Genomic DNA, 14,280 nt, shown 5'->3' on the forward strand with positions numbered 1-14,280 from the left:
ACCATGAACAAACACACCCAAACTAACTGAGCTGGGGTGTCAGTTGGTTAGATCCTAAAACGAATTAGTATATACAAAAAACAGTTTTATCCCAATTCATAAGTAAACCCTAGCAAGATCAATTGGCCAAAACGTTAATTGTTTGGCCGATTAGCCATAGGGTTAAAATAAATTTTTACATCATGACGAATAGAACCATGTATCAATTTACCTTTAACGATGTTTAACCGATGATTAAATAGAACGATGAGCCGACGGCAAGAACAAGATGGCCAATTGATATCAGTAGGTTACGATAATATAATTGATTATCGGGGTTTAACTTGCGACGTCACAGGGAAGGTGCAGGCAATTTTAACTGAAATAATACAACTTCTATATGTTATAATACCAATTAGGTTAGACGGTTTGATAAATATGCAAAATTGATCTCATTCTACGATTAAAGTGTCGGTGTAAGTCGTTTAGGTATATGATATATTATTCACAGATCAATTCCTTGTTTACACGAAGATAAACTTCAAGAAATCAACATGGATATGGGTTTACAGGTTTGGGTAACGGGTCGTATATAATATTTTGACATATTTGCATATTGGTCCCTAGACTATAGATAAGGATACATAAAGAGTTTAAACTATAGTTAGGGTTTGTGTATATATCTCAAAGTTATTATTGAACATAAATAAATATAATAAACAATAATAATAAAGTTATAATAAAAAATTAATAGGTGCGATATTTTATTGATAAAATTACCCGAACATAGAAACGAGTCGGGTAACGGTTACAAAAAATTTAAACGAAAAATTCGAATTGTTTCATGTTTAGGACTTACTTGTTTGCCCCAAATTACGTGGTTCTAATATACCCCTTTTTGTTTGACAATTTATCAACACCTTTTGTTGAATTTGAATACTTTAAGTATTTTGCAGTTTTTCTACTTTAACATTTTGATTATCAATATTTTTTTCCTGACCGGTAACGGTTCATGTATGATTGACTAATAACATTTTTGCCTTCATCGATATGACTTATATTGGAGTTGGTATCGCTTCATAACCATATAATTACTAGCGTAGGCGGTAATTTAAGTTTATATCACTTTGACATTTACTCATTTGTCAAGCATATCAACACATCAAGCAATAATCTTATTCTTTTTGATCTACTCTTTTCATGTGCTAGGATCATTAGAGATTATTTCTTATCATTTTTCAAATGTCGGATCAATTTCTCAAAATTTTATAATTTTTAAATATCCGACTCCCTCTAAACGGGATAACTTTTTGAAACTCTTTTCTAATTTTCTTAATAAAATATAAATTATTTTTGGTAAGTCAAATGACTCATTTTTGTTTTTCTTAAAATAAAAGTGAAAATCTTTTTGGTGAGTTAAACATAACTCATTTTCTCCCTCTAAAATTGTTACATATTTAAAAAAAATATTTACAAATTTATATACAAAAAACATGAATCAGTTTTGATCAAAGGAGATCATGCCCAATCACTCAACAACAAACAAAAATCGGGCACGATCAAAGGCTTTTGTAAAAAGGTTGGCAAAGGTGTAATCTGTGTGGACCCTTTCAATATTGACAAGTTTCCGGTCATAAAAATCACGAATGGAATGCATTCGGATGTCAATATGTTTTGTCTTGGAGTGTTGGACCGGGTTTTTAACGATACACACTGCTGCTTCATTATCACACTTGATAGGGGTGTTAAACAAATTCAAATCGAAATTCAGCAACTGATGCTGGATCCAAATCACTTGTGAATAGAAAGCGGAGGAGACAGTGTATTCAGCTTCAGCAGTTGAGGTGGATACGGTGACTTGCATCTTGCATTGCCAAGAGATTAACCTGTTGATGTAGATGTGGTTCTCTAATAAAAAACAAGTATTTTAAAGTCCTAAATACATATAACTAGTATGGGTAAGTAAGGTCGTCTCCATAGGGAATCAGTGGAAAGTGCAAGTAAAACTCATATTTTATCTATTAATTAATTAAGGTGGACAGACGGTGTTAAGCGGTTTAGAAAAGTTGATTTGTAAGAACACACAATTATAACTTAAAGGTTGTAAACAATTATGAGAAAATGATTCACTTCATGTTCAAGTAATGTGATGACCAACTAATCACATATTCATAAAGATTAATTACGCCGTTATTATTAAACCTATTAGTTGGGTTGTGAGTACAAACGATACACTAACTGAATTGTTGACACAACTGAACCCCAATTTACCAAATTACCAGTTTAGCGTATGAAAATCAATTATAAGCAATGGCTAACGATTACTAGTTCAATGACATATGAGCTAACCCTACATGTGATGAACACAACCAGAAAAGTGATGCAAAGTTTGATAATTAAAATCATAAACTGTTTAAACAACCAATTCATAATGTAAAACAAGAGTAAAGACAATCAATCAAGTTTAACTCATTCAAAACATAGAATCTGATCAAATTTAGTTTACAAAAAACCCTAGCCTAAATTGAATACAATGGTTTTAGCCTGACATCGGCATCACTAAGGATTCGCTTATCTGATGAAAGGATGAAAGCATGCAATGAACTGACGAACTAGAGGCTTCGGGATGGTGGAAAATCGTCCTAAGGCTTGTACTTGGTTGCTGGAAGGAAGGATATCTCAAATGGGGGCTGAAAACTCAATATATTAAAGCTAAGTTAATTTTTCCCGTCAAGAGTCTCTTTTGCGTAGCGCTAACATCCTCTGACTATGTCCTTCACGTCGCGCGAAGGACAAAATAGCCGTGCCTTCATTCCTGAACTTCGCGTAGCGCTAACATCACCTCAGGACCCCTTCGTGCGGCGCGAAGGGAGACCTGACACATCTTTATTTTGTTTTCTTCTTTTATTATGCATAGGAAAACGTGTTGATCATTATGCTTCGTTTACATCCTCATTCCAAGCCCGTAATTCACCCCGATAAGCAACCTTAGCATCTTGTATCCTGAAACACATAAACACGCTTGAAGTACCAAAGTTCACATAATATTTCAACTAAAAGCAAACAATTAATATAATAAAATACATGACTTTAACCCGACCATCACTTGTCTCCCAGGAACTGACATCCACCCGATGTTGACTTTCTATCAAGATTGCATCCCCCATAATCGTTATCGGTGTAAGCATGCAATACTTGAGGGGAGTCTTTGGGATACCAAATACCTAAGCAAGGTGTTCCCTTTAGATACTGAAAGATACGCTTTACAGCGGTTAGGTGAGATTCTTTCGGATCACACTGATATCTGGCACACTGACAGACAGGGAACATAATGCCTGGTCTGTTGCAGTGAGATACATCAGGGAACCAATCATTGGCCGATAAATACGTTGATCAACTTATTTTCCACATGGATATGTAGTTAGCACTGGTCGGGTAGCAAGCGAAGTGATGAAAGGAGTGGAGTTCTTGAACCCAAATTTTAGAACGATGTCACGAACATATTTCTCTTGATGTATTAAAATCACGCCCGATTCCTGTTCAACTTGAAGTCCTAGAAAGAAAGTCATCTCCCCCAATGAGCTCATTTAAACCCAATTTTGCATGACTTGTGCAAACTCTCTACACAATTTATTAGATGTGGAACCAAAGATAATGTCATCAACATATACATGGACCAGAATCTAATCATCCTTCACCTTCTTTATAAAGAGTGTTTGATCAATAACACCTCTTCTATAGCCATTCTTCACGAGATGTTATGCTAATGTAGCATACCAAGCACGAGGTGTCTGTTGATGACCATAAAGAGCTTTATCAAGACAATAAACATGTTTTGGATTATCAGGATCTTCAAAACATGGTGGTTACTTGACATATATTTCTTCTTTCACTTTCTCATACAAGAAGACAATCTTCATATCCATCTAATGTACTTTGAAGTTCAGGTATGAAGCATAGGCCAAAGAGAGACGAACTGCCTCATACCTAGCAACAGGAGTATACACCTCATCGTAATCAAGACCTTCACGCTGAGAAAAACCTTGAACAACCAATCGTGCCTTATTCCACATAATGTATACCCATCTTGTCCCAATTGCTTTCTTGTTTTCTGGCTTCTTAGCCAGCCTCCATACATTGAGCTTTTTGAATTGTAACAGCTCATATTGCATAGCTTCAAACCGTGAGTTTCCCTTCAGAGCTACCTTAAAGTCCTTCGGTTCGACCTTTGAAATAAAACAAGCAAAAAGACATCTATTAATAGTTTCATATTTTCTCCTTGTTTGGATGTCGGTTGAAGAAGAACTAATGATGTAATTTGTGGGATGTCTTCGATGGATGGGTAGTTGGGGTACTAGGGTGACATGTTCCACTAGAAGATCAACCATCAGACTCTTAACATGATGAAATATGCGAGGAGCATTGATCAAAACATCATTGGCTGAGTGAAAGATGTCAGGTTGATCAACTAGATGTTCTTGTCCAATGGGTTCATCCCAACGATGTTCATCAAATGGAAGAGCAACTACAGTAACCGGCGTTGACACATTTTTATTAGACTCACTAGCAACATGCTCGTCAGTAGCAACAACTTGTACAATTTCATCCAAGAGGGAGGTGTGGCAACATATTCTACCACGCTTAGTGATGCTTGAATGTTTTGTCACACCCCAACCTATGGCGAAAATGTCGGGGCATGAACTGATTGCTCACAGCTTTTCAAAGGTTACTATCATGCATTATTAAAGTGTCAATATCTATTAAATAAATTTCCAAATAACAATTATCCATGCAAAATCCAAATACACAAGTACATATATCAATCAATAACAATATATCTCATTAAGTTTTCTTCTAGCATAAATCCTTAAGTGGTCTTGTACTTCACATCAAACGATAACCTGCATATGCGTTGAAAATAAAGAAGTTTTTTCAACACAAGGTTGAGTGAGCAACACACCAGTTTAAATGTTCATATAGAAAATAAGTATTTGCAAAAAGTCATATGAGAATAACAAATTAACCAAATGAGCAAGTATAACTGAGATGTCGAGAAGCACAAAGCTATAACGTGTGGCGTATGATCATACTAGACTGAGATTATGTTGGACCTCTCCGAATACGGAAGCATACAAAGCAAATAAGCACATAAACAAGTAAGGTATAAGTTGTTAACACATAAAACAATAGTTGCAGTTTTGAGTATAAGTATATATAAGAAATATGATTTACGCATATGTCCCCAAAATGTGGAAAACGAGTAAAAAGAGGGGAATGTGGTACTCACCTCGATAAACGCACAAAATTGATTGAGAATATTAAGAATGCGGGAAAGTCACACACGAACGATAAAGCCTAATAAAGAACAAAGAGAAGTACGGACAAGCTAAGTAAAGTTCAAGATAGATTATGAAAACTCGATAAGTTGATATTAAATTAATATTATATCCCTTAAATATAAATATAGAAAAATATTATATGAATAATTATTAGTTTGTTAATTGTATATAAAGTATATAAAAATAAATCGCGTATTTAAAAAATAAATATTGTTAGTTTGTTATTTTATAAATATGTTATAATTAACGTTTGCTTATAATATATATGTTAAAATATAAACATTAGTTTTCGTATATATACATATATTTTCACATATACGGACGAAAGATGTGAGAAAACAAAAGCTCTAAAGGGTCGGCTCTTAATAAAATAGCTTTATTTGTTTATTAATATTAATAATATACTTAATAAAATGTTTAAAATAAATATCAAAAATAAAACTGAAAATCGGGGTGGCAGGGTCTCGAACCTGCGACCTGCCCCCCATAAGTTATATGAACTAGCCAGCTGGGCTTAACCAGTACATGCAATATAACCCATAACCAAGTAATTATAAACAGAAACGAATTTCAATTAGTTTGAACATAAACCCTAACAAATCGGTCTGCTCAATCTCGTTATAATAGACAAAACCGATTATGGGGCTTTTGTTTAACATCAAAACACGATCCTATGTATGTATTTATTTACCTCGAACAATGAACGGAAGCGGTTTAATCGCTTCAAACAGGTGTTGGCCACGAAAGTTAATGAACGAGCAAGAAAACAGAAAAGTTAATATTATTAAGTATAGGGCTATTGTTGGCGACGGCTGAGGAAAGGCTGGTGTGAATTTGATTGCGTTTATGAGATAGTTTATATAGAAACAATATTAGGGTTCCATGCGTGAATAATAAGCTAAGGCCCATGTTCTGGATCCTTCTAAACGTAATTGAATGAGGGATTAGGGTCAGCTAGACGTGAATTACAATCTAGAAGTATATAATTAGATTTTGGATGATGTATTTGGGCTCAAGAACAAACTAGGTTTAAATTATACGTTTGGGTTCGGGTTTGGGTAAGGATATCCATTTAAAGAAATGGGTTATACAATACTTACAATCTAATCCCTGATGTTTAAAGATGGACACGAGAAGTTGAAACTATATGATTTGGGATAAAACAATAAAGATTTAATTATAAATAATTATATATTAATAAAATAATCGATTTTGCTCGATAAACGCCAATTATATTTATTTAATAAAAATAACCCGAACATTGTACCGAATCGGGTAAAAGTATAAGTTTGAAAACTCAAGTTGTTACATGTTTGATGCGAGTTCTGTGTGAACTTGTTCCACATCGTCGGCTGGTTGAGTCATCTGAATCGGAGTCAGATACATGTTCAACAGCAACCAACTCAGTTGAATCAGTGTATTGAGGAGTAGGGTTGTTAACAACTTGATTATTATTTTCTGGATGGGGAACTGCAGGTGGTACAAATCACTTGGAAGGTCCAACAATTAGATTCACATCAGATAGACTGTTGACCAGTGTTTACATCAACAACGGTTCAGGCAGAGAAGATGGAACTTAAGTGTTTGCAAGTAGGGGTGTCCAAAGTACCTAAACCCGATTAACCCAGCTCGGACCCGAATAAGTTAATTTGGGCCGGGTTAATAGGGTCACAAAGTATTAATCATGTTATTCGGGTTAACCCGAATTCCCCCGAATTGTTAATAGGGTCGGGTTTCGGGTTCATTTTTGGAAAAAAAGTCAGATTTCAGGTTAACCCGAATAACATGATTAGTGGTGATACTTAACTTTATAAACAATGATGAAAAGGTGAAATAAGCACTATAAAAATAATATTGTAAGCTTTATAAAGGATTTAATTATTCTACTTTTTCATGAATCGTTCGGCAGAAAATTAATTTATGTTGTATTCATTTAATTAACCGAACAAACATTAACACATGTTTCACTTATTCATTTATCTCGTTCGTTTATGATGGTTTATTTAAGTTTGCTTACGTTCATTCATGTTCATTTACATATTAATAGAGAAGTATTAAATACTATTTGCATTTAGAAATTATATAACCCTAATATGTTCTATATATGTTTGTTTGTGTTTATTTAAATGCGTTCATTTATGTATGTATGTGTTCGTTAATGTATGTACATATATATTCCTTCATGTTCGTTTATCTTTGTTTAATTGTGTTCATTTGTGTTCGTATTAATTTTAAATGAACGAACATAAATGAACACGAACATGTTTAGTTTTTAACCAACGAACATGAACACAAATAGTTGTTCAATTAAGTGTTCGTGTTCGTTAAAAGTTAAAAGAACGAACACGGAAATACCTTTGTTCATGTTCGTTCGGTTCGTTTACATGCATATACATATAATTATAAGATAATTATTTGAAAAATAAATTGAAAATTGAGTGGAATGAAAAATTTTGCAACCTACAAGTTACAAACACACAATATAACTTAAAAATATAAAGTAACATGGTTAACCCGACTAACCCAACCCGAATAACCCGAACCTGACTAACCCGAAACCCGAATAACCCGAAGCTTAATAGGGTCGGGTTTCGGGTTAGATATTTCTAAGGAAAACCCGACTAACCCGATCCGGTTAACCCGAAACTCGATCGGGTTGACCCCATGAACACCCTTATTTGCAGGTGGTGGGGTTGACATGCCACGAAACTCGTTGAACAGGTAGTCATAGTCAAACAACCAGTTAGGTCCCGTGCGAGCATCAATAGCGTTATGCTCTTGCCAGTCAACATTGAAGGATTCCACTATCATCTTAGTCTTCTTGTTGTAAACACGATAAGCGGTTTTGTTGGGAGCATATCCAACAAAATAACACTCGTCGGCCTTTTCAGCAAACTTATGATCTTGCTGAGCACCTGTATGGAGTATGGTGCATGGGCAACCAAATGTTTGAAGTAGTTAAATTGCGGCTTAGCCTTGTAGTAGACTTCTAAAGGAGTCTTCTTCAAGCGCTTGTTGATGATCACACGGTTTTGTATGAAGCAATCAAAAATGATAGCATCATCCCAAAATAACAATGGAATTGGAGTCTGACAACATAGTTCTTGCAGCTTCGATCAGTGTTCTGTTTCGGCGTTCAGCTACTCCATTTTGTTTAGGAGTGTATGGTGCACTAAATTGGCGATTTATTCCATTTGAATGACAGAATTCATCCACAGTCTTGTTACAAAACTTAGTTCCGTTGTCGCTTCTGATACACTTCACCTTCTTGTCTGTTTTCCACTCCACAAGAGTAATGAACTTGATTAAAAACTGGGCGGTTTCATCATTGTGCCCTAAAATGAAAGTCCAACTGAAACGAAAATAATCATCAGTAATCACAAGACAATATGTGTAAGGCCCCGTTGCCAGTTCCCTACATTTGGACATTGGATTTACTCATAAACACAGTTCTAAATATCAGAGTTAATAAAAACATTCGCCGAATATTAAAACTTTCATAAAACATTACAAATTAATCCATAACTTTGCCTTATCAAACAATTTGTCTTTCAAATCAAAACATAATTTATAAAATGTCTTGAGTCTTCATTTGTCACGTCTCCCCACTCAAGCTAGCTGTCTCATCCTACTCACATTCGTGCATACTAAAAGTCAGCTACGCTGAGTGAGTTCTAGTTAATCATACAACATACAACACATTCATTTTTACATACTTTCATAAATACTATCATACTTTTATCATACACTTACTTGCCTTCATAACTTACGTTTTAAAGAGCATTACGCCCTACTTTTCTTTAGTATTATTAGGTCCTGGTTCCCTCTTACCTCGAATATTATTAGGGTTCGGTTCCCTCTTGCCTCGAGTATTATTAGGGCCCGGTTCCCTCTTGCCTCGAATATTATTAGGGTTCGGTTCCCTCTTGCCTCGAGTATTATTAGGGTCCGGTTCCCTCTTCATTACCATACAACCATACATCATTTTTTTCATTCATACATATTTGCATATAGATCACTATCCATGCATACTTTATCTTATATACTTATTCCATACTTACTACATATACCTCCCTTAACAATACGTGCAATACCCGAAGGTCGTTCATGTACTATTAAGCAATAATTCGTCATATAACATAAATATATCACATTCATCATTAAGGCATACCCTTACCATTTAAGGTAAGTGTATTAACATTCACATTGAGTATGAACAGATCCCCGAAAACATAACAAGGAAATGGGGCTAGAAACTCACCTGAACTCTGTTTCTTTCTCCGTTATTCGTTAATCCCTTCTTTAATTGAGCTCGGCTAACTGTATATAAGTTACATGTATCAATCCTCATCTGATCTAATCTAACAGCCTAGTATTAGATTACTTTTACTTTGCATTTTATGGTTTTCCTTTATTTTGACATTCTAGTATTTTATCTCTTTAGGTCCTTACAATGCATACCATCAAGTGTATACTCGTATACATATACGGGTCGCCATGTATCCGAGTCTCAATATAAGCGAACTTAGATATAAGCAGACTTAGATATAAGCAAACTTAAATATAAGCGAACTTAGATATAAGAGAACTTAAATTTAAGCGAACTTAGATATAAGCGAACTTGTTATCAGGCGAACTTAATCAGCAGGCGAACTTGTAGCAACAGCTACGGGTTTGATCTTAAACCCCCTGACCATTTTTGTTTCAACATGTAGACCTTAAATATGACATTATCCAATCCGTAAATGTTCCCACGGCCATTTTCAGATAAGGCTTGACCCGGGGAATCGTAAAGTTTGGACTTTTAGGCTAAAAATGTTCAAAACTAGATCTAGGGTTTTCTTTAACGAGCCGTTCATAACCGCGGGTTCGTTAAGTTCATTTTTAACATCAAGTTTGCTACTTTATGGTTCGTTTCTATCCGATCTACTCTACGTTTAAGTTTCAAGGCTAACCGTTCATAAGAACGTAAACTTTAATATGAAGAACATATCTTTATGCGTTCGTTAGGTCTCGGTTATCTTGGTTATGAACTTTAGATCTTGTATCAATCTTGTATAATGAAGATCTATCAAGAATCAACGTTTGTTTGGCCTTGGATCTCTCTCTCTCACCCCACGGCCGAAAGTGGCTATGTGTGTGTGTGTGTGTTTGGAGTGTGTAGGCGAATATGGAAAGATGGAATGAGGATTTAGGGTTTTAGGTTGGTTTAAAGGAGTATTTATACTCCTTAAAGCCCATGGACCTAAGGCCCATCCCATCCCTTAATCCATCTTAATTATTCCAAGTCCATATTCTTTCTAATATTTAATCCTAATTAAATATTTACACACAAAAACTAAACACAACTTTCTTTATTTATTATTATAAATTCAGGATGTTACAAGTCTTCCCTCCTTAAATAGGTTTCGTCCCCAAAACTTAACTATTACTTAAACAGATTAGGGCAAAACTTGTGCATCTCATCCTCAGCTTCCGAAGTAGCATCTGATCCTTTGCGGTGCTTCCATATAACTTTCACTAAGGGTATAACCTTGTGACGAAGTTGCTTCTCCTTGCGATCGACAATCTCTATCGGTTTCTCAATGTAGTTCAGCTGTTCATCAATCTCAATTTCCATCAATCGCACGTGAGGCGTGTCATCAGCTAGACACTTTCAGTGTATAAAGTGGAATATTGTCGATCACAGATTTGTGAGACACTAAGCAGATATTGATTCAATTTCTCCACCAATTTGACATCATCAAACGTTAGGATTCCATTTAACACTCTTCCCCTTTTTGTTATGTTTCTTCCCACGTCCCCGGAAAATGAAATGTGTCCACCTTTAATCGGTTTAGCATCGAATAGTAAGGACTCGTCTCTCGTCATGTGTCGGGTGCAGCCATTGTCTAGATACCAAATACTATTGGCAGACCTTCTTGACTTAGATGTCTCGGGAAACTCAGCCACAAAATTACCAAAATTTATTTTATTATCGGGAATTATGAAGTGTTGGGGTGTTTCAGAATCAGAAGAGCAGTCCTTAGAATCCCATGCCAATGCAGGTTTCCTAGTTTTAGAAGATTTTCTGGACTGTCTTCTTCTTGGTTTTAAAACAAAATCCTCAGATCTTTCAATCTTTGGATTTCTTTTTATGTTTCTTTTTTGTAAGTCCATTGACTTATCAATCTTGGAACTCCTTTTTGATCTTTCCTTTTTGGTTATCCAAAAAGGTGGTTTTCTATTTTTTCTGTTTATGGATATCACGTCCATTTCACTAGCAGAACTATCAATTTGACCAGTTCTTGTTCTTGGGCTTGCTGTAGCCTTAGAATGGAATTGATTAAGTCGATTATTCATTTCTTTCTGCTTTCTATTCCAGTTCTTTCAATGGCTTGCAAGGTGAGATGGGTTGCCACAAACATAACAACATTTCCTTCTTGAATATCTATAGAACTCATCAGAACTATGATATACATGTTGTGGTGAAAAAAGTGATGCTTAGAAAGGAACAAAGAGGTTATATGATCTATAACCACGATCATCAAAATCATTTAAATAGAATGAATCAACATAATATTGTTGATGACAACCATAGTACGTAGTTGTTATCAAAGTAATTGTATAATTGAGGATGGATATATTAATTAGTGGATTGAAAGAAAGAGGGTTTGTGAAGTGGAGAATATTTACTAGATGTGCTAGCCTTTTTACTTTCAAATGATTTCTTTTACTATATTCTCCCACAGTTTTACAATCTTTTGATGAACAACTAGTTACGTTTGTTTCATCAATCATATTTTCATGCACATCTATTGCTGAAAGTTTCATCATATATTGTTTCACAATCACTATCAGACAAAAAACATCTTTTTCATTCAAGTCAATTTGAGAAGTGTCAACATCACACTCTCACATAATGCATGATCATTCAAAATGTTTTTCATTGTTTTATTACTACAGACAAGGTTAATAACTGATTTTTTTAGATTCACACTTGAATCAAAAAGTGAATTTAAAATCTTTTTCTTTCCATAACCCATTTCCTTTTCCACACATTTAATTCTGTCTACAACCTGCCAAAGAAGACAAACTACCATTAGGACTAACTGATGAAGGAGTGGGATCAACAGGTATGGAGACACGAGGAGTAGATATCTTTGGTTTTGGCACATAATCAATACCATAGACCATCTCATCCTATAGTGGGGTGTTGAAACCAAAGTGAGGTAGGCTAGTACAATTCTCATTAAAAGGCGTTGGAACAGTTGTATTATCATAGCCTATACATGTCTTTTCTTCACCCCAATTTGTGCTCCAATGATTCCATTAAGCTTATCATAGCTAACTCAAATTTTTCTATTTGAGCTAAATCTAATTCTAGCTTCTCAATTTTAGCATTTAACTCTGCAACATGTCTTTCATGATGCTCAGCTAGTTTATCAGATTGAAATAATTTCTCACTAAGTTTAGCCATATCATTATTGTGAGTTTTAATCCTAGTGGAAAAAACATTTTCAACCTTTTTGTAATCATTATTCTGACATCTAAGAACAAGATTTTCGTCTATCAAAGCAAATTTAAGAGTTATATAGCTCTTAACTTTATCAATACAAGCTTGAATGCAAAGTTTATGTACCTCCGGAAATCTCTCAGACTGTTTGATGTGTTTCAGCAGCAGGGCTTGATGAGGTAATGTCTTCATTTGCAAAAGCCATCCCAACAAAGTTTAGAGGGTTGATCAGCTCAACAAATTTGTCATCTTCCCAATCCAGCTTGTTTCCCTCAGCTGACATAGTGATCATGGCCTTCGAGCTAGACCCAGAGTTCCCTTTAAATGTGTTTCCTTTTCTCGATTCTTGGAACTCTTTGTTATAATGCGGAGTTATAATCATGCCTCTTGTCACTTCTTCTTCCCTCATTATCAGACACCTCAGTAATCTTGATGTTGTTTACTGCCTTTGATAAATTTGTGCACTCTCTTGCAAAGTGTCCAGTTTTAATGCAGTTGTAGCATATGAGCTTGTCTTTGTCGAAACCAATCCCATTCCCATCAGAGTCTCTAAAACTGTTCTTGTCATATTTCTTCATGAAGTTAGAGGCTTTGTGAACAGCCATGACCTTCTGATACTTAATGTCCATATTTTTGAGATACTTCTTATTGATTTCAGGAATGTCTCCTTGTTGAAATGAAGGAGGTAGCAGCTTTCCTTGTAGCAATTCCTCATAGCTTGCCATGAAGTCATGAAACAGTGCCACATGAGAGTCATCAACTTGAGGAGCTAAGTGGGATGAGCTGCTTGTAGGTTTCTTGATTTCATGGGCTTCCAAAGCTTGCTCAACAGCATCTAGAAATGAGCTTGAACTTGATGGTGCTTGTGGAATTACAGTGGTCTTGAATGCTGAGTTTTGAGCTTGTTGACTGGTAAACATGTTGACCCCACTAACTGCATGAACTGTGGGGTGTGCTTGGCTTAGAAAAGTTGTGTTGATTCCTGAACCAGTAGATATACCATCATGAAGAGAACTTATGTGGTTCCCCATTCTGAGTTTGTCTTCCATCTTAAATGACTTGATGATAGATGTTAAATCTGAAAGAGGAGTTCTTGGAAGATTTGGTGTTCTCTTAATGGTGATTGTTCCGGGTGTATGGTAAAGGGTTCAACAGCTTGTCATTGATTTCAGATTGATCATAATCAATTCCTACACTTCTTATCGTTGTAATCAATGTTTCAAACCTATGAATGAGATATGTAACCATTTCTCACTGCACATTATTAAACATGTTGAACTTTCCTTTCAACATTGTTTTCTTACTGTTCTTCATCTCAAAGTTTCCTTCAAACTTGTTCACCAAAGCATCCCATAGGCCTTTAGTAGTGGTGTGATCCCTCAAAGTTTGAGAAATCTCTAGTGAAAGACAAACACTAAGAACACCGTAGGTCTTTTGATCATCACTTAACATTTTCCTATCTTCATC

The sequence above is a fragment of the Bidens hawaiensis genome, unplaced genomic scaffold, assembly GCF_021521415.1.
Source record: "Bidens hawaiensis isolate Kalapana, Puna unplaced genomic scaffold, B.hawaiensis_p1.1 tig00006190_1, whole genome shotgun sequence".
Lineage (NCBI taxonomy): Eukaryota > Viridiplantae > Streptophyta > Magnoliopsida > Asterales > Asteraceae > Bidens > Bidens hawaiensis.